The 21,456-nt window shown below is 41.5% G+C and overlaps 1 protein-coding gene and 1 long non-coding RNA gene across 2 annotated transcripts in view; one reads left to right on the top strand and one right to left on the bottom strand.

Annotated features, from left to right (window-relative positions):
• The window catches only part of LOC114785464 (zinc finger protein 493-like), a 478,845-nt gene that overhangs the window by 141,219 nt on the left and 316,170 nt on the right, over positions 1-21,456 (top strand). The gene's annotated exons all lie outside the window — the stretch shown is intronic.
• LOC114785920 (uncharacterized) lies at positions 9,608-21,451 on the bottom strand. The gene is made up of 3 exons (XR_003749121.1): positions 21,390-21,451; positions 12,775-12,885; positions 9,608-11,198 (listed from the first exon to the last, which is right to left on the bottom strand). It is a non-coding gene; the product is annotated as an uncharacterized LOC114785920 (long non-coding RNA).

Raw genomic sequence — 21,456 nt, 5'->3', positions numbered from 1 at the left:
CCAAAAAGGAACAAGAGCTGGGATGCCTAGGTATGGACTGTCCAATCTCAAGGGTAGAAGTTGCTGAGATGGTCAAACAGCTACAAAGCAGCGGAGCCGCAAGGGGTGGATGAGATCAGTTCTGGGTATCTCATGGCTATAGAAGCTGTAGGGCAGTCATGGTTGACACGTCTCTGCAACATTGCGTGGACATCGGAGGCAGTTGCAGTGGAGTGGCAGACTGGGGTAGTGGTCCTTTTTTTAAGAAGGGGGACCAGAGGGTGTGTTCCAACTATAGGGGATCACACTCCTCAGCCTTCCTGGAAAGGTCTACTCCAAGGTACTGGAGAGGAGGGTCCAGTCGATAGTTGAGTCTCGGAATGATGAGGTGCAAAGTGGTTTTCGTCCTGGCCGTGGAACTGTGGACGAGCTCTTTACCCTTGCTGGAGTGATGGAGGGGGTATGGAAGTTGGCCTAACCAATCCACATGTCTTGTGTGGATTTGGAGGAGGTTTATGATCGTGTCCCCAGGGGCACCCTATGGGGGCACTCCAGGAGTATGGGGTGGATGTCCTTTTGTCAGAAGAGCGTGAATTTGGTCCGCATAGCCAGCAGTAAGTCGGACCTTTTCCCAGTGAGGGTTGGACTCCACCAGGGCTGCCCTTTGTCACCGGTTCTGTTCATAATCTATATGGACAGAATTTCTAGGCGCAGTTGTGGCATGGAGGGTGTCATGTTTGGTGGCAGGAGAATCTCATTTTTTAGCTTCTAGCTTCATCAGTCTCTGACCTTCAGCTCTTGCTGGGTAAGTTCGCAGCTGAGTGTGAAGCGGCTGGGATGAGAATTGAGAGCTGAGCCAGTAAGCAAGGCTCTCAATTTACCTGTTGATCTATGTACCATTCGTATTCACCTATGGTAATGAGCTTTGGGTAAAGACCAAAAGAACGAGACCGCGGATACAAGCGGCCAAAATGAGTTTCCCCCATAGGGTGGCCGTGCGCATCCTTAGAACCGCTGCTCCTCCACATCGAAAGGAGCCAGTTGAGGAGGTTCAGGCATCTGGTCAGGATGCCTCCTGGACGTCTCCCTGGGGAGGTTTTTTTGGGCATGTCCTGCCAGCAGGAGGCCCCCAGGTTGACCCAGGACACGCTGGAGAAACTATATCTCCAGTCTTTACTTTACTTTACTTTATTTAGCAGACCCTATTACAGGGGGAAATGTGTGTGCGTAGGATATTTATTTACAGAAATACACCCACTATCTGAAATGCTTACATTTTATTTCACTCACCTGAATGAATCACATCATCAAAGTCCCGCTTCTCATCATTCACTGTTACTTCCACTGTTCCACTTCTCTGTAGGCTTGTCTGCCTTTTCTTCAGTATGTAAATGTTGATGATGTTTGAGTTTATCTAATGTTATAAAGCCTTTAGAGCAAAGAGAGCACTGGTAGATATTTACAGTATGTGTCCTCTTAAGGTTTCCTGCTTGTGTAAAACTCTTGCCACATTGTACACACTGGTAGGGCTTCTCTCCAGTATGTGTCCTCTGGTGTCTCACAAGGTGTGATACTCGTGTAAAACTCTTCCCACATTGTACACACTGGTAGGGCTTCTCTCCACTATGTGTCCTCTTGTGAGTTATAAGGTGTGATGCTTCTGTAATACTCTTCCTACAAATTACACTGGTATGGATTCTCTCCAGTATGTATCATCTTGTGTCTTCTAAGCAGTTATGCTCGTGTAAAACCTTTCCCACATTGTACACACTGGTAGGGCTTCTCTCCAGTATGTGTTCTCTTGTGAGTTATAAGGTTTGCTGCTTGTGTAAAACTCTTCCCACATTGTACACACTGGTAGGGTTTCTCTCCAGTATGTATCCTCTGATGTGTTTTAAGGGATCCTGCTTGTGTAAAACCCTTGCCACATTGAACACACTGGTAAGGCTTCTCTCTAGTATGTATCTTCTTGTGTATTATAAGATGTAATGCTCATGTAAAACTCTTGCCACACTCTTTACACTGGTAAGGCTTCTCTTTTGAATAGTTTCTCTGTCGTGTTTCAAGGATCTTCACTTGTCTTAAACCTTTGTCATACTTGTTGATCTGATGCAACTTTTCTTCAATTTCCACTTTACATTTTTGATCAGCGAATTTGCTTTCATGTTCTGTAAAAAAACAATTAAAAGCCATCAAAGACATGTCTGAACTTGACTAGTCAAATGATATGTCTAGGGAGATAAAACAAATAAAATGGAATCTATTCTATAATGTCAAATAGTTTGCCAATATTGGTGTGTATCACTGGGGTCAAAGCAAAGTAATGACTTCTAATGTATTTTGGCTTGTACATGTTACCTGATGAGGCAGTACTCAGCTTGCAAAACCTTCAGTAGTGGGATATCAAAATGTGTACATGTGTATATATGTACAGTACAGGCCAAAAGTTTGGACACGCCTTCTCATTCAATGTGTTTTCTTTATTTCCATGACCATTTACATTGGTAGATTCTCACTGAAGGAAAACTATGAATGAACACATGTGGAGTTATGTACTTAACAAAAAAGGTGAAATTACTGAAAACATGTTTTATATTCTATTTTCTTCAAAATAGCCACCCTTTGCTCTGATTACTGCTTTGCACACTCTTGGAATTCTCTCGATGAGCTTCAAGAGGTCGTCACCTGAAACGGTTTTCACCTCACAGGTGTGCCTTATCAGGCTTAATTAGTGGAATTTCTTGCTTTATCAATGGGATTGGGACCATCAGTTGTGTTGTGCAGAGGTCAGGTTACTACACAGCTGACAGCCCTATTGGACAACTGTTAAAAATTAATTTTATGGCAAGAACCAATCAGCTAACTAAAGAAAAACAAGTGGCCATCATTACTTTAAGAAATGAAGGTCAGTCAGTCCGGAAAAATTGCAAAAACTTTACAGAGGTGCTAAACACCTCTTGGAACTCCTTCAAGACTGTTGGAATGGTCTGGACAAAACAAAATGTGTCACTCTCTCCTGCCCTCTCTCTCCTCCCTAAAGACAAGTAAAAGTGGTTGTCATTGTGATACACAGCTCAGAACATGGTGACACAACAAGATGTGTCCTCTGCTTTTAAACAATCACCCTTGGTGAGCAGCGGGCAGCCATGACAGGCGCCCGGGGAGCAATGTGTGGGGACGGTGCTCACCTTAGTGGATGTCTTTCTGGTTGCATAGGCAAGCTCGAGGATATGTAAAACCAATAACTGTAATTGATACAATGGAGCATTATAAGCCTGAGCTCAAATTTCAAGACAATTTGAGCAAGCTGAATAATATTTCAAATTTTGGTGCCTCAATTTTTATACAATTTTTTTAATTAATTGCTATTGGAAATTGTACTCTGAAAATAACTTTTTCTGGATTTCCTTACTCTGGTGGACAGACTTCTGGCTGCTGAACCACACACCCCACAGACTGACTGACATTGAACCCTGACTGCTTTTCGACTCTTCTCTCTGCCCTCCGATTCCTGTGGATAATCCTCACAGCTCTGAAATTGTACCCTTGTTTATTCACACAGACCACACCCACTCTGTACAACCAAACAAAAATTCATCATCAGATCAGATTCCAGATCACACTTGCATGCCATGACAATCGTCATGGCAGGGCATGGATGTTCCCTTTCCCTCCACAGCCACCATCCCATTACCTCCAAAGGTGGTCCCTGGTACTACTTCTAGTAGGCCCTGGTACAAATGTGAATTTTTCTGCCTCTTTGGGCCAATAATTCTCAGGTGAAGTTAGACAAGTCAGGTGGACTGTGTTTCCATGTGTTTCCTGGGCTTTCCTGGCAAATTTGGGAGCATCTAAGAGATGGAGCTGACCTCCAGCAATTCCTAAGCCAGGCAAAATGGAGCAAGTATTTAAAGATAATTTGCCAAGTTGTCTTAATATTACCTTGTTATGTTTTCTGAAGGAATGATTTGTTGATTTACATTTTACATGTATTTATCTGCATTATTAAATCAGAAGTTTAATTGCTACAATTGTATAAGCTTTTTCCATGTTTAAATAAGAATTTACTGAATTTAGCAGTTTGATATGATTTAATTACATGAATTGTCCAAGACACCATTACATGAATCAATGATAAATTGACTGAAATTGAAATTTGGTGATTGGTGTTTCACATGTTTTATCAAATGTTAATTTCTAAACTAAATGTTAATTTGATTTGCAACTCTCTGCCACCATCGTCAGGTTTTAATTATCATGAGAGAGATGCAAAAATGTATGATGAGGAGGTTTCAATGCACATTTCCTTTCCTAATAGTCTAGTGTTTGCAAAGAAAATCTGGCTTTTAAAAAGCTGTACTTCTCAAGTAAGGTGGGATTCTGTCGGACTTCAGCTATATTCTGTTGGGTTTGGGCCAGAGAAGAGGCTGCCCACTGAGATGCATGTTGAAAATTGTTGTAGTCTACAGTCTACTGGGGATTTCCGTGAACTAGCAGATGCTGGCATTTATGTAATGATTCCAGGGATTTGATAAAAAAAATAAAATTCTATTGATTAGTATCTGAAAATCTTCAGCTGTACTCACTTTAGATGTACTCACTTTTGTCAGACACTGTATTTCTAAACCTGTTAATGATATTAAATACTCAGCTGACTGAATTGAAAACACAAAGAAGGGTGCAAAAGACTAAGAAAAATTCATGACATTAGCCGAAATCTATCGATTTACTGGAGTAGTTACAAGGAAAGTCCCCCTGGAGCAACTCATGGTTAAGTGTCTTGCTCAGGGACACAAAGGGTTCTGGTTCAAAGGCGAAGGGTCACCCACTAGGCTACTACCACCCTGAATTTCACCATAAACCAGCAACGGCCAGATGCTCCCCACAAGCATTCAGACAGAGAAGTGAAAGAATTATGAGAAAAGACCTGAATATGGTCACTTCTAAAATTCTTACTGATATCCAGATCAATAGAATTCCCTCCAATTTTTTTAACTGGACTCACCTGAATATTCTTCATCATCCAACTCTTCCTTCACAACAATTCCTGTTGGTTCCAGTATTTTACCGCAGTTCAGAGATGTGATGGTATCTGGTGATATTTCTGGTTTAACATGTGTGCTGCTCTGGTCTACACTCCTCAGATCAGCAGGTAACAGAGACAGACTGGGATCCATCTTGGGACCTTGGAATGAAGCAGAAGGTTCTTTCAACAATCATCTTATCACCAATAATCATTCTAGAATTATTTTCTGCAGGACACCCAACATTCATAGTATTCCTAACAGTATTCCTATAAAACACACATAAATAGACAAAGCAGATTTCTGATATTACATAAAGACACACAGTCACCTTTATAAATGATTCCCAGGAGATTCCTCAGTTACAGCTAATTTTACAGCGAGCACAACCAACTCCAGCTTCTCTCTATTCACATAAAAAGGCTTGTAGCTCATGTGAGCTGCTGCAGTCTTTTACAGACAATCACAGCAGAGTGTTTTCTTATTTAAATGTGATTGGTGATGTTGGAAATGTGTTGTATAAAGAACAGTGAAGAAAAAGTCTCCACATTAAAAGTGTGAATGATCCCAGACATCAGTCTGAATGAGCATTTAGCTGCTAACGTGAAACTACTTTAGCATAACTGTATCTGTTGCTGTTAAACCTGTTCACCATCCCGCTGGACACAAACTACTTACATTTAAGCTTTTATAAAAAGAGTCAGAAGAACATTTTGAAGTCTGACCAGAGTCTGTGTGTAGAGCGAGTTTAATTTATCCCGATCCTCCCTCACCAGACCGCCACTTTAAACAGTCCAAATAACACGCGTTTCTACATTCAATTACACTTTATGTGAAATAAAACTACTTACCAATACCCAAAATCATAAAAACTCTAAAAACGGATCATTTACGTCAGCAGGGTGACTCGCGCGTGCACTTGTTTGTGTTTTACTTGGTTTTCCTGCAGATGTAAACAGAAGCAGATTCGTCAATTTCAGAACTCCCAAGTAAAACTAGAAGCTGTGAGTAATCAAATAAAATGAAATATAGTAAAATACAATATATAATTTTATATTTAATATTTTAAGATAATATATAGATTTTATTAATGTTGTTTGTACATTTGTACAAATGAAATTAAATGAATACAATGTAATCACATAGGGTCAGTTGCAAAATATGGCTTTTGCCTATTAAAAGTATGTTCTACATGTTGTTCATATTTTAACAGTGTGAAATGACAGTATAGAATCACAATTTGCTGCTTCAATTTAATGCAAATTCCAAAACACCCATCCAAGTGTGACTGTTGATGGGTCCCATTTCGTCATGTGTTCTGTGCTGCGGCACTTTCACAATATCACAACACTTTCACTAACCACATGCACTTTAGAATAATAGCAGAGTTCAGCTTAAAATATCTGTTTTATCTGCCCAGCCCAAGTAATTTAAGACATTCTGCAAAGAGAAAAGGTTCATATTGTCTTTATATACTCAGTTCAAACATAAACATAGGCCCTAATGTGATCCAAAGTGTGAAAACATGAACACACCACAAGGTACATATTATAATGATTATACCAATATACAGCATATCTCACAAAAGAAAGTTTTTGTAAATATTTTATTATTTCAGGCAGACTGTCTTATAGCATTAGGGGGTAATGCCTTCTTTGAGGAGTATAAAAAGCACACCGCTTTCACAACGCTTGTTGGGTAGTGTAAAGGACCACAATTGTCCTTTTATGTGTTTGACATTGTCTTGATATAAATATTAAGATTTTATTGTATTCATTATATTTTCTATAATGTAGGTCGTTCATGCGTTTGTGATGATGTGTGTGTCCATGTGGTCTTGTGTTTTGTCCTGTGGGTGGTGCTGTGGTTTGCGTGGGAGGAGTTTGATTAATGTGGCCAGCAGGTGTTGATTGTTAAGTGAGCTGCGCCATGCTCTGTTGTTCACTGGATTTAGTTTGTTGCCCAGTTTGAGCTGCATGTGTATTGCCGAAGATGGTCTTGGCCACTTGTAAATTAACAGATAAATTAACAGACAATTAATAAATTGTCCTGCTGTATGTTTGCATTCCTTATTTTCATGTGTATTTATAATTCTGAATTGTGTAAAATGTATAGTTATGTGTATGTTTCTGTCTATTTTCATGTAGTTTTCACTGTGCTGTAAAGAGACAAAGACTGGATGGGTTCTCAAGAACTTTGAATAAAGCAAAAATAAACTAAGCATCAGTCGAGACTCACTTCTGGATCCAAGGGTTGCTACAGGTAGTATGAATACAACAGAATGCCACAAGGACTCTGTACAGTCATTCATGCACATGATGTTGAATTTCTAATCAAGTCTCACATTACAATTCTGGCAGTGGATCCAGATTTGTAATCTATCAGGTGAGGCTGCTATGAAGGAAGATGTCTGCACTCCTTCTGTGCAGAACTACTCACCTGATCCAACATCTTCAACAGATTCTACCAGTTGGTCAAGATGTCTTGCCCTCAATCACCTTGTGTGACCTCGAGGATCTTCAAGATACAGTGATCAAACTGTAATAAGACACCCCACCAGACAAGAAAGATGGTATGGATTTGAGGATGCTGACCGTGCTGAAACACTGGGATGGACTTGGAGTCCAAGGTGGAATCTTGAGGTTCCAGCTAGTCCTGCCCAGGAGTTTTGTGCTGCAAGTTCACTAAGGTCAAACTAGAACTCTGCACCTAACAAAATATAGATTTTTTTCCAGCTCAACATGGAGAGGGGCTATGTAAAGGAATATGTGCGTTGCTGTGACGGGTGTGTGTGCGACACCAGACGCATGAGCTCCCTTAGACAGCATTAATATCTCCACCCCTCTGGAACAGTACAAGTGTGGACACACCTTCTCATTCAATGTGTTTATTTTCATGACCATTTACACTGGTAGATTCTCACTGAAGGCATCAAAACTATGAATGAACACATGTTGAGTTATGTACTTAACAAAAAAAAGGTGTAGTAACTGAAAACATGCTTTATATTCTAGTTTCTTCAAAATAGCCGCCCTTTGCTCTGATTATTGCTTTGCACACTCTTGGCGTTCTCTCGATGAGCTTCAAGAGGTCGTCACCTGAAATGGTTTTCCAACAGTCTTGAAGGAGTTCCCAGAGGTGTTTAGCACTTGTTGGCCCCTTTGCCTTCACTCTGCGGTCCAGCTCACCCCAAACCATCTTGACTGGGTTCAGGTCCAGTGACTGTGGAGGCCAGGTCATCTGCCACAGCACTCCATCACTCTTCATAGTTTTGATGGCTTCAGTGAGAATTTAAACTGAATTCTTAAATTAACCAGTGCAGTGATGCAAGAACTGGGGTTATGTGCTCTCTCTTTTTAGTACCAGTGAGAATTCTGGACCAGCTGAAGCAGTGATAACAGTGACTGTGGGAGATCAAGATAGAGAGTGTTCCAGTAGTGAAGCCGCAATGTAATAAAAACATGGACGGCCTTCTCAAAACCATTGAAATTAAAAAATGGCTTTAGCTAAAAGTCTCAGAACCTATCTGCTTGTCCATTTTAAAACCACCATCCATGATTACACCCAGGTTCCGTACTGAGGACTAGGGAACCAAGGTCCAATTTAGGGCAATTTAGGGCTTAAAAATAAAACCTCTGTTTTGCTTTGATTAAAAATAAAAAAAAGTTCTGAGCCATCCATTCTTTGATGTCATCCAGGCAATCAATTAATTATTTTAAAAAGCTGGTGTGTGTCTGTTTTAGGGGCAGGTAGATTTGCATGTCTTCTGCATAAAAATTGAATAAAATGTCTTCTTAAAATGGTTTCTAGTGGGAGTGTGTATAAGGAAAACAGCAAAGGACCAAGTACAGAGCCCTGGGGTATCCCGTATTGAACAGGTGTCTAGGACGATGTACAGTCACCAATGCTGAACTAAAAACTTCTGTCATAGAGGTTGGTTTAGATCCTATCTAGTGCAGTCCCTTTAATACCCACACAATGCTCCAGTCGGGAAATTAATATACTATGGTCGGCTGTATCAAATGCTCCTGTTAAGTCCAGCAGTATGAGAAGGGCATAATCACCAGAATCAACAGCTAAAAGATAAAAGATCATTAAAGTGAAGTGATTGTCATTTTCAAACACAGCAATGCAGCATACAGTGCACACAGTGAAATGTGTCCTCTGCATTTAACCCATCCTTCTTAGTGAGCAGTGGCTCCCAGGGAGCAGTGTGTGGGGATGGTGCTTTGCTCAGTGGCACCTTGGCGGATCGGGATTCGAACCAGCAACCTTATAATTACGAGGCTGCTTCCTTAACCGCTAGGTCACCACTGCCCATAAACCTTATAAACTTCCAACAAGGCAGTCTCCATGCTATGGAGGCCTTTAAAACCTGACTATAAAAGTTTAAGGAGCTTATGGTTATCCAAATGAACTGAAGCTGGGACAGGACTGTTGTTTCCAGGAGCTTTGAAATAAATAGTGGTTTAGAAATTGGTGTAAAAGAGTAGAGGTGTCTAGATAAGGTTTCTTGTTCATTGGTTGAACTAAAGCCTCTTTGCAGTAAGCTGGAACAATGCCGGAGGTAAGACTACTATTAATCAATGTCTGAATGCAGGGAGCTAGATCCATAATATCTTTAATGAGTCACGGTGGGCTGACATCAGTAAGACCAGGTAATAATTTATTTACAGCATTTATCAGATGCCCTTATCCAGAGCGATTTACAATCAGTAGTTACAGGGACAGTCCCCCTGGAGCAATTTAGGATTAAGTGTCTTGCTCAGGGACACAATAATAGTAAGTGGGATTTGAACCTGGGTCTTCTGGTTCATAGGCGAGTGTCTTACCCACTAGGCTACTACCACCATGTCACGTCCCCGTCTAGAGGTTGGGAAACAAAGGAGATGGATGTGTGAGGCTGGAATACACATGTACCAGGTGCTTTCCGACACAAACTCTGAAGATGACAGAAAACTCTCAATCTTTATGTTCTTGAAGGGTGGGAGGTCTGATCAACCATCCTTATTTTTCAAATCTGCTTCGCGGGTAGTTTTCTAACTGAATGGGGAAATTATATCTTTTTGTATCTGTACAGGTGGTATAGGAGTGTCATTCCATGTCAGACAGTACGTATGGTGTAGGATTGTGTATCAGTTGATGGTGTAGCAGGTTATGTGTTTGAATATTACCAAAACATGCCATTCCTGGTGTCTTATTTTCTTTGTAAAATGTATAATATTATTTATGGTTTTATGTCTCCTACCATGTAGTTCCTGGTGTGTGCGCATGCATGCTCCTGTAAGACCTTTTTTTACTCTACCAGAGGTAAGTCTCTCCTGCCACGCTGGTTTATAGAAAAGTGGATAAATCAAGTTAAATACTAAATTTGGGAGTGACAGGAGGGAGGTGCTTCTAATCGAGTTTAGGTGGAAGGTTTATTCCAACGCGAGCCTAAGTACTAATCGTTAACATTAGGGACACGTGCTGCTCTCTATTCACTGAGTGCGTTTTTGTGTTCCTTTAAAGGAGCCGAGTTTAAGATGCTTGATACACACCGCTCACACTGATATCCAGATCACTACAAGCCCCTTCAAACTTTAGTACTCCACTCACCTGAACAGATTTAATCATCCAACTCTTCCTTCACATCGATTCCTGTTGGTTCCAGTATTTTACCATAATGTACAGGTGCAACTATATCTAATTTCTTCAGTTGAACGACTGCTATACACTTGAAGAGCTTTACATCAGTATGTTCATGTTGATTACACTTGAGTTGACCCAATGTTGTTAAGTATTTACAGCGAAGAGTACACTGGTAAAGGTTTGCTGTATGTGTCCTCTTGTGTTTTGTAAGGTTTGATGCTCGTGTAAAACTCTTCCCACATTGAACACACGGGTAGGGCTTTTCTCCTGTATGTGTCCTCATGTGTATTTTAAGGGATCCTGCTTGTGTAAAACTCTTCCCACACTGTACACACTGGTAGGGCTTTTCTCCAGTATGTGTCCTCTTGTGAATTTTAAGGTTTGAGTCTCTTGAAAAATTCTTCCCACACTTTTCACACTGGTAAAGCTTCTCTTTAGAATAATTTCTCTGTCGTGTTTGAAGAATCTTCACTCGTCTTAAACTGTTGTCATACTTGTTGAACTGGTGCAGCTTTTCTTCAGTTTCCTCTTTACACCTTTGATCAGCGAATTTGCTTTCCTGATCTGTAAAATCAAACAATTTAAAGACACTTGAACTTGATCCATGAAATTACATGACATTTTAAGCAAGGTTTTTGGACACAATTGGTGAATAATAAATTGGTTGTTGAAAATGAAAGTGTTTTTGTCATTGTGATACACAGCAGCACTGCATATGGAGAAACAACTAAATGTGTCCTCTGCATTTAACCCATCACACTTAGTGTGTAGCTATGAAAGCTGCCCAGGGAGCAGTGTGTGGGCAGGGTACCTTGCTTAATGATACCTCAATGCCACCTTGGCAGTTCAGGCTTTGAACTTGCAAACCTTCGGTTGCGAGTTTACTTTCTTACCTGCCATGCCACCACTGTGAGGAAGCACAAGACACAATTTGTGTAAAAAAGATCATTTGGGATACCTTTTGACTACAGGTGTGCCAAATTATTTTCACAAATCTAATCTAATTCTTGGAAAGATACCAAAAATGGGGGATAGTTCAGATGATCTATACAATATATATCATTTTGGGTGTACTTGCTTATATCAGGTTTATTTGTTCTCCAAAATAGTCTTATAAATAAATACATAAATAAGGTGTTGATAACCTTAAAATCAGTTCAGTGGATTTCACTGCCACACAAGACTGTACCCTGTGACTAAAAGAAAAATAAGACGACAATAAAACCCATAAAACACACTGTAATAAATAAACACTAGAAATTATGAAAAAACTGACAAAAAAGATCTTTAAATGCATTATATCTCAAAGTTGATCAGTTTATTAATCTAATGCCACTTGAAGACAAAGTTTGAAGAAGTCTGGAAGTGCATGAATATATATTATAGTATATTATTTATTTATTTTATTAAACCTTTTTATGACCTTTCAGAGAGCAGTTGTGCAAACTAAGAATTCCCTGATGGGAAGGACCTTGCTGAAGTTCTCCTCCAACACAGAGGAGATTCTCAGAAAGTGTCATCAGCAGCAAAACCTCCTCAGGAAGCTTAATTTCTTTGGAGTCAGAAAAGACATTTTACTGACTTTTAACTACGAGAGTGTCATATCATTCTCAATCATCTGCTGGTTCCATTCCACCAGAAACCGGATACAGAGCACTGTCACTGTGTGCTCTAAGATTATTGGACTGCCTGTGAGATCCCACATCTGTGACCAGCAGACATGCAGGTTTGCACTCAAGATTATTAGAGACCCCTCACTCTGCCTTTGAGTTGCTCCCTACCAAACACTGGCTGTGATTCCTCCGACTGGAGGACACAGAGGAGGAAGGTCACCTTTGTCCCCAAAGCTGTCCTGACATCCCTCCAAATCAACCACTATCACCTCACACTCACCCAACCCCACCCCCAACTCAAATCTACTCAGATTTGAGGTTCTCATTTTTTCACTTTTTAAAATTATGCACCTTGCTGCTTCTGTTATGGGACAAATAAAGATCTGTGAACTAAACTGAACAGAGCATAATTTCTGCTAATGGTTATGTCTGCCACATTTGTAGTTAGTGTCATTCATGGTTCCCTGATAGTAAAAAGCCTGATGTGTTTCAATACAGTTCTTTATATGAAACAGAACTCCACTCACCTGAATATTGTTCATCATCCAACCCCTTCTTCATAGGAATTCCTGTTGGTTTCAGTATTTTACCACCGATCAGAGATGTGATTGAATCTGATGATTTTTCTGGTTTAACATCTATGACAAAGATACAGAAAAAATGACAATAACAGCCCATAATGAAGTAAAAAATAGACTTATTATTCTTCACTTTCACTAGACCCACCCCTGTGATTGTGAACACAAATTAATCACCATCCTAAAAAAAGCAGGGTAAAATAGCAAACGTGGTGCTGTGCAGCGAGGGCACTGCCACAGCAAAGTCCCCAAAAGACAAACTAACCTACCGGATCTACAATTCCCACCAGTGTAACCCACAACTCGTTCCACACCAACAAATGTGCAAAGACAGGGAGCTGACCACAAACACAGAACCAGGACAAAATAACCAGGAGCCCCAATTTGTCACATCCCGAAGTCTAGGGGTTTAAGAAACGTGGAGAAGGAAGCAGTGGTCTAGAGGAGCTCAAACACGCCCAACAGTTAACAAACAGGAACCATAAACACACACACAAAACTGCAGTCAGAGAGAGGCGAGTAGACCTGAGCCCAACAAGTACAGCTTTTTAAAAGCCTGAACCAGACATGACCCACATGACTGTACCAGCATGCACTGTGCACATTACAAGTCATTAAAACTTTATTAATGTCATTTTTCTATGGTCAAAGGTTTTTTTACACATCTTTTGCTTTTGTAATTGCCTAAAGCTAGACTCAGCTTCACTGCCTCAGCTTCCATCAACACATCACCTGTCCGCTCTTTTACAGTGGGTTGCAAAAGTATTCGGCCCCCTTGAACTTTTTCACATTTTGTCACATTACAGCCACAAACATGAATCTATTTTATTGGAATTCCATGTGAAAAACCAATAAAAAGTGGTGTACAACAAAGACCCCACAGTTGGCCACACACACACAGACAAACACACACACTGGCACGTAAGCACACACATCAAATACACCACGGTAGTTACCAATTGTACATGTGTAGATATCGATTGTACACTGTGAAGATAAATACCTATACATATTTATTTTTTGCTGTTATTACCTTTGCTTCTATCCACTTTCTGCCGTGACGAATGCAATTTCCCACTTGTGGGACTAATAAAGGTTGATCTTATCTCTTACACTTGAGAAGTGGAACGAAAATCATACAGGATTCCAAATATTTTTTACAAATAAATAACTTTGTAATTATTCAGCCTCCTGAGTCAATAATTTGTAGAACCACCTTTTGCTGCAATTACAGCTGCCAGTCTATTATGGTCTCTACGAGCTTTAATGTTACCATAATGAAATAATCAGTACTGGTTCACTAGGAAAGAATACAATCACTAACCACGAATACAATCATTTTATTCACTCGGTTATACTTTCTTATAGTCTGACTTGGGTAAGAAAAGTTAGTCTAACATAGGTCCCCTGTCATGAAAATTTCACATTGTTAGTTTATTGACATTTATATGAGTTCCCCTAGCCTGTCTATGGTCCTGCAGTGGTTAGAAATGGCGATAGGTGTAAAGAGAGCTTTTGGCCGTTCTGCTTCACCTTTCATAGAGCGGCAGTTTAGACGATCAGATCTGAAATTTGTCCCGTTAAGTCATCATAAGAAGAAAGGTTACATTCCGTTTCTTATGCTTGGTATACGGTACTTGTTATATGGTCCTGTCCCAAGATGGTGGGAGCAAAAGCGAGGCTGCAGGGCCAGCAAACTAGTTAGGCTGCGGAAACAGCCGCACATACCACCGCTTCAAAGCCTCATCCTCGCAAATGGCAGATCCATTGTCAACAAGATGGATTAATTGAGGCTACAGGTTGCAACAAACTGCATGATCAAGGAGAGCTGCATGTTGGTGTTCATGGAAACCTGGCTTCATTCAGCTGCAAGACATTTACAGCATTTATCAGACAACCTTATCCAGAGAGACTTACAATCAGAAGTTACAGGGACAGTCCCCCGCTGGAGACACTCAGGATTATGTGTCTTGCTCAGATCGTATCAGTTTGTGGACATCAATGGTGATTCTTCTTCATATAGTAAAGTAGAGATTGGTGTTCTACAAGGTTCTGTCCTACTAGTTTCCTTATACATTTGCAAACACGGTATTAGCTTTCATTGCTACACTGACAACACACAGTTGTATCAATCAGCAATGCCAGATGAGAGGCAGCAGCTGAAAAAAATAGAGAATTGTCTGAAGGACATTAGGATGCTTACCAACTTTCTTCTGTTAAACCCTGATAAGACAGAAGCTCTCGTACATGGGTCTCAAGCAGCATGGCATAAGCTGGCTGACTACATAATAACTCTGGATGGCCTTTCTATCTCACCAAGTACGGAAGTAAAGGATCTAGGTGTCCACATTGATGCAGGTCTCTCATTTGATTCACTTGTAGATAATATCACTAGTATAGCATTCTTTCACCTTAGAAATAATGCAAAAAAAAGAAATATCATCTCAATGCACGATGCAGAAAAGTTGGTCCATGCCTTTATTATATCAAGGTTAGATTACTGCAACGCACCACTGTCTGGATGCTCTAGTACAGAGTGGGTGGCGCGCAGGGGGGGCGTGAGTAGGCTACAGGATGAGAGGGAAATTTTTTTTTTTTTTTTCAAATTTGTGATCTTTGTTTGATCGTATCTATTTTCGCTGCTAAAATAGACCCAAAAAAGTCATTATTTCATAAAAAATGTAAGTGACTTAATATTATTAACTTGTTTGTTGAACTGTCATTTGAAATCAGTGTCACATTTTCAACGAGCAGCGGGTGCGGCTGTGAGCCCTTCTCTTGTCCAAAAGCACTCACAGGCGGTCAGTCTCTCAGCAGCCTCGTGCAGCAGTCAGAGCAGAGAGGAGACACACACCCCTCCGCATACAGACTATGTCTGTAGCGGAAAAGCAGCAGCTGTCAAATTCAAACCTGGCATCTCTCCTTAAACCTCCATTTAGCCTTTTTCTTCACAGTAACCATGTGTCTGAAAACTATCCCAGTAACTGTCTCCTACAGACCCAGAAAAACATACTCACGCTGCAGAGGCTCTGTTACAAACAACCTCATCTACCCCACCCTGTCATCTACTTCTCAAACAAGGGTGGTAGGTGGACTCTGGAACTGTCAATCCGCTGTTAAAAAAGCTGACTTTATCTCTGGTCTCACTACTCTCCACTCCCTAAACTTCCTGGCACTAACAGAGACCTGGATATCCCCACAGAACACTGCTACACCTGCTGCCCTCTCTTCTGCCTACACGTTCTCCCACACTCCTAGAAAAACTGGGAGAGGAGGGGGTACTGGTCTTTTAACATCTAGAAATTGGTCCTTCACACCAATGCCTCTGACACATCTTAGCATCTCTTCTTTCGAATTCCATGCAGTCTCAGTTTCTTCTCCTGTGAACATCATTCTCATAGTCTTATATCGCCCCCCCAGGGCCACTTGGGCCCTTTATAGATGAATTGGACACTCTCCTCAGCACTTTCTCTTTAGAAACCCCCCTAACTCTCCTTGGAGACTTCAACCTTCCATCAGCCCAGCTACAATCATCCTGCCTTCTTCCCCTTCTCCACTCTTTCTCCTTAACCAACAGCAACATCTCTCCCACACACAAAGGAGGGAATGTCTTGGACCTGGTCTTCAGTCGTCCTTCTCCAACTTCTGACCTTTCTTCCACTCCCCTTCACATCTCTGACCACCACTTCCTGACCTTTACACTCACTGTACCTACAGGATCCACAACTGTCCCCCGTCCATCCTTCATTAGACAAAACCTTCACACTGTCTCACCTTCATCTGTATCTTCCTGCATTCTTTCACATCTCCCAACCTCTGACTCATTCCTCTCCTTACCACTAGAGACCGCTACTAACTCTCTCCTCACCTCACTTTCCCTTTCCATTGATCAACTCTGTCCTCTATCAACTAAACCCAAAAGGACTTCTCCCCCTGCGCCCTGGCTCTCCGATACATTGCGTAGCAATCGAAGAGTTCTTCGAGCAGCGGAGAGAAAACACAAGAAATCTCAACTTGACTCAGACCTACTGGATTACCAGAATCTTCTGCGCAAATTTTCTACTAACCTCACTACTGCTAAAACTGCTTTCTACAAAGCAAAACTAGAAGCCTCTGCCCTCAACCCTCAAAAACTCCACAACATCTTCTCATCCCTACTCAACCCCCCGACTCCCCCTGCCCCAACTTCATTAACAGCTGATGATTTTGCCAACTTCTTCACAGGGAAGATTGAAAAAATCTGTGAGACATTCTCCACCACTAATCCTACTCTTCCTTCTGAAAATTTGACAACTACTCTAAATCAATTTTCTAAGATCACATCTGATGAAATCATTCAGATTATATCCACAGGCAACCCAACCACCTGTCCACTAGATCCAATACCTTCTGCAATGTTTCAAACTATCTCCCCTGACCTCATCCCTTTCATTTCTTATATCATAAACAGCTCAATCTCATCTGGCCACGTACCATCCGCCTTCAAAACAGCCAGGGTTCTTCCAATCCTAAAGAAACCCACTGCTGATCCTACAGACATTAACAATTACAGACCAGTTTCCCTCCTCTCATTTCTATCCAAAATCCTTGAGCGCTGTGTCTACAACCAGCTATCACTCCATTTATCACAGAACAACCTCCTGGATCCTAACCAGTCTGGCTTCAGAACAGCTCATTCCACCGAGACTGCCCTTTTGGCGGTTACTGAGCAGCTACATGCAGCCAGATTGGCAAAACTGTCATCAGTTCTTATTCTCCTCGACCTATCTGCTGCATTTGACACCGTTAACCACAAGACTCTCTTGTCAATCCTGAAGAGGCTTGGAATTCGGGGCTCAGCATGGCAGTGGTTTGCTTCCTACCTTGATGAGCGATCTTACCAAGTGACTTGGAAAGGATCCACCTCAACCTCACGTAGACTCTCCACTGGTGTCCCTCAAGGCTCGCGGTGCTAGGTCCTCTCCTTTTCTCCCTCTACACGAGATCACTTGGTGAGGTCATTTCCTCACATGGATTATCCTACCACTGCTATGCTGACGACACACAACTCCTCTTCTCCTTTCCTCCCTCTGATCTTCATGCTGCTTCCAAAATCTCTGCATGTCTAACAGACATCTCGTCTTGGATGGCAGCCCATCACCTCCAACTCAATCCCACCAAAACTGAACTAATATTCATTCCAGCAGATTCTTCACCACATCAGGATCTTGCTATTTACCTAGACAACTCGCAGCTCTCTCCTTCTGCAACAGCCCGCAACCTTGGAGTAACAATAGACAACCAACTCTCCTTCTCAACTCACATCAGCAATCTTTCCCACTCATGTAGATTCCTTCTCTACAATATCAGACGAATCCGCCCTTACCTGTCAACCCAGGCCACCCAACTACTGGTTCAGTCCTTAGTAATCTCACGACTGGACTACTGCAACTCCCTTCTAGCTGGTCTACCACTATATACCATCCGACCTCTTCAACTCATACAAAATGCAGCAGCACGACTGATCTTCAACCTTCCCAAATTCTCCCATACCACCCCTCTGCTACGTTCCCTCCACTGGCTCCCAGTAGCTGCACGCATCAGGTTCAAAATACTGATGCTGGCCTACAAAGCCAAACATGGAGCAGCACCATCCTACCTCACGGCCCTTATTACACCCCGCACTGCACCTCGTTTACTCCGAGCCTCCAGTACTGCTCGCCTGGTCCCTCCATCTCTGAAGGTAAAAGGAAAACATTCATCTAGACTCTTCTCCGTCTTGGCCCCTCGGTGGTGGAATGAACTTCCCCTCAAGGTCAGAACAGCTCAGTCACTGAGCACCTTCAAACGACAGCTCAAGACCTTCCTCTTTAAAGAATATTTAGATTAAATTGTAATTTACTGGTTCAGTCCTTAGTAATCTCACGACTGGACTACTGCAACTCCCTTCTAGCTGGTCTACCACTATATACCATCCGACCTCTTCAACTCATACAAAATGCAGCAGCACGACTGATCTTCAACCTTCCCAAATTCTCCCATACCACCCCTCTGCTACGTTCCCTCCACTGGCTCCCAGTAGCTGCACGCATCAGGTTCAAAATACTGATGCTGGCCTACAAAGCCAAACATGGAGCAGCACCATCCTACCTCACGGCCCTTATTACACCCCGCACTGCACCTCGTTTACTCCGAGCCTCCAGTACTGCTCGCCTGGTCCCTCCATCTCTGAAGGTAAAAGGAAAACATTCATCTAGACTCTTCTCCGTCTTGGCCCCTCGGTGGTGGAATGAACTTCCCCTCAAGGTCAGAACAGCTCAGTCACTGAGCACCTTCAAACGACAGCTCAAGACCTTCCTCTTTAAAGAATATTTAGATTAAATTGTAATTTACTGGTTCAGTCCTTAGTAATCTCACGACTGGACTACTGCAACTCCCTTCTAGCTGGTCTACCACTATATACCATCCGACCTCTTCAACTCATACAAAATGCAGCAGCACGACTGATCTTCAACCTTCCCAAATTCTCCCATACCACCCCTCTGCTACGTTCCCTCCACTGGCTCCCAGTAGCTGCACGCATCAGGTTCAAAATACTGATGCTGGCCTACAAAGCCAAACATGGAGCAGCACCATCCTACCTCACGGCCCTTATTACACCCCGCACTGCACCTCGTTTACTCCGAGCCTCCAGTACTGCTCGCCTGGTCCCTCCATCTCTGAAGGTAAAAGGAAAACATTCATCTAGACTCTTCTCCGTCTTGGCCCCTCGGTGGTGGAATGAACTTCCCCTCGAGGTCAGAACAGCTCAGTCACTGAGCACCTTCAAACGACAGCTCAAGACCTTCCTCTTTAAAGAATATTTAGATTAAATTGTAATTTTCTTGTTGGCGAACTTTGTGTACAGAATCTACAACAGAGTGAATTAAATAGATGTATTCATAGTTGGGGTCCTAGTGAACCGGAATTGATCTCTTCATCGATGGTAACTTGAAAGCACGTTGTAAGTCGCTCTGGATAAGGGCGTCTGCCAAATGCTGTAAATGTAAAAAATGTAAAATGTCGTACTATGCCACCATCTGCCGCTGCTTCTGTTTGTTTTCTTCGAGATACTGAATCAAGCGTATAGACTACTGCCAGACTCCAATGAAGAGACCAGCAGATAAATCCTGGTTCCTGGCAACTGCTAAACGAGGATTTAGAAGTGATAGTGAAGTGATAGTGAAACTTGTGCTCAGTGGCACCTTGGTGCTTTGTGACGTGTGCTGAGGAACTGTGCAGAGCAGCTGGCCCAAGTATATCTGAAATCCTCCACCAAAGTCCCCTTACCAAAAAAAACCAAAACATCATCCTAACCTGCCTGAATGACTATCAGCCAGTAGCGCTCACCCCAGTGCTGATTAAGTGCTTTGAGAGACTGATCCAAAGACATTTATTTCTTATATAGCCCATAATCACATACAGCATGTCTCAATGGGCTTTAAAAGACCCTACAGTTGACAGCCCCACACTTGACCCTTCTGCACGAGAAAAAAAAAAAAAAACTAAACGAATTGGTCTATAATTTGAATGCTGGCTGGGATCAAGATTAGTTTTTTTAATCCAGGGTCTGATGACTGCTACCTTGAATGAACTTGGTATGTGGTCGGTGCTAAGTGACAATTTAATCATTGTAAGGAATTAAAAAAAATTATAACATTGGTGCTACTTGCTTAAGGAAACATGTAGGAAATGGTTCTAATATGCAAGTACATTAATTTGACAATGAGATTAGTTTCATTAATTCAGGTTCTTTAACAGGGTTGAGAAATATGTCGATTTCAGTATTTCACAAAGACAATCACTTCAGTTCTTACTTCTGCCTCCCTGCTCACATTTTTCATATTTGCATTGTAATGCGAAGTGACTGAACAAAGGAGTAAGTGTGTGTGTGTTAAATTTTCCTGTTAAATTTGTTTTGTTCTTTTTTTTTTTTTGTTCTGGCAGCTCAAGTGGCACTTTATTTTAAAAGTCTATATATTTGGCTGGTGTAAAGTAAAAAAAAAAAAAAAAAAAAAAAGTAAAGTGAAGTGATTGTGCACAGAGTGAAATGTGTCCTCTGAATTTAACCAATCACCCTGAGTGAGCAGTGGGCCGCCATGACAGGCGTCCGGGGAGCAGTGTGTGGGGACAGTGCTTTTACTCAGTGGCACCTCAGTGGGACCATGGCAGATCGGGATTCAAACCAGCAACCTTCTTAGGGGGCCGCTTCCTTAATCGCTAGGCCACCACTGCCTCCATACACATATGTATGTTTTTTGTGTTATATTTTTATTTATTTATTATTATTATTCTAAAACCTCAAGATGTTTGTGCACTTTCTAAAGATTTTAGTTCTGTTTTTAAATAAAGGGTTGGAAATGAATGCCTTTCTTGTTTTTTTTTTTTTTTATGTTTTTATCTGATTCCCCAATTAATCAACAGATTAATCAATTATTTAAAAATCGTTAGTAGCAGCCCTAATCAAATCTGCAACCACCAAGCTGAAGTGCCACTGAGCAAAAATTCACTCACTATCTGAAATGCTTACATTTTATTTCACTCACCTGAATGTATCACATCATCCAAGTCCTGCTTCTCATCCTTCACTGTTACTTCCACTGTTTCAACACA

This window comes from Denticeps clupeoides, chromosome 3 (genome assembly GCF_900700375.1).
Source record: "Denticeps clupeoides chromosome 3, fDenClu1.1, whole genome shotgun sequence".
NCBI classification, from domain to species: Eukaryota; Metazoa; Chordata; class Actinopteri; order Clupeiformes; family Denticipitidae; genus Denticeps; species Denticeps clupeoides.
Note: the sequence above shows the minus strand (reverse complement) of the source record. Positions and strands in the feature narration are given on the sequence as shown.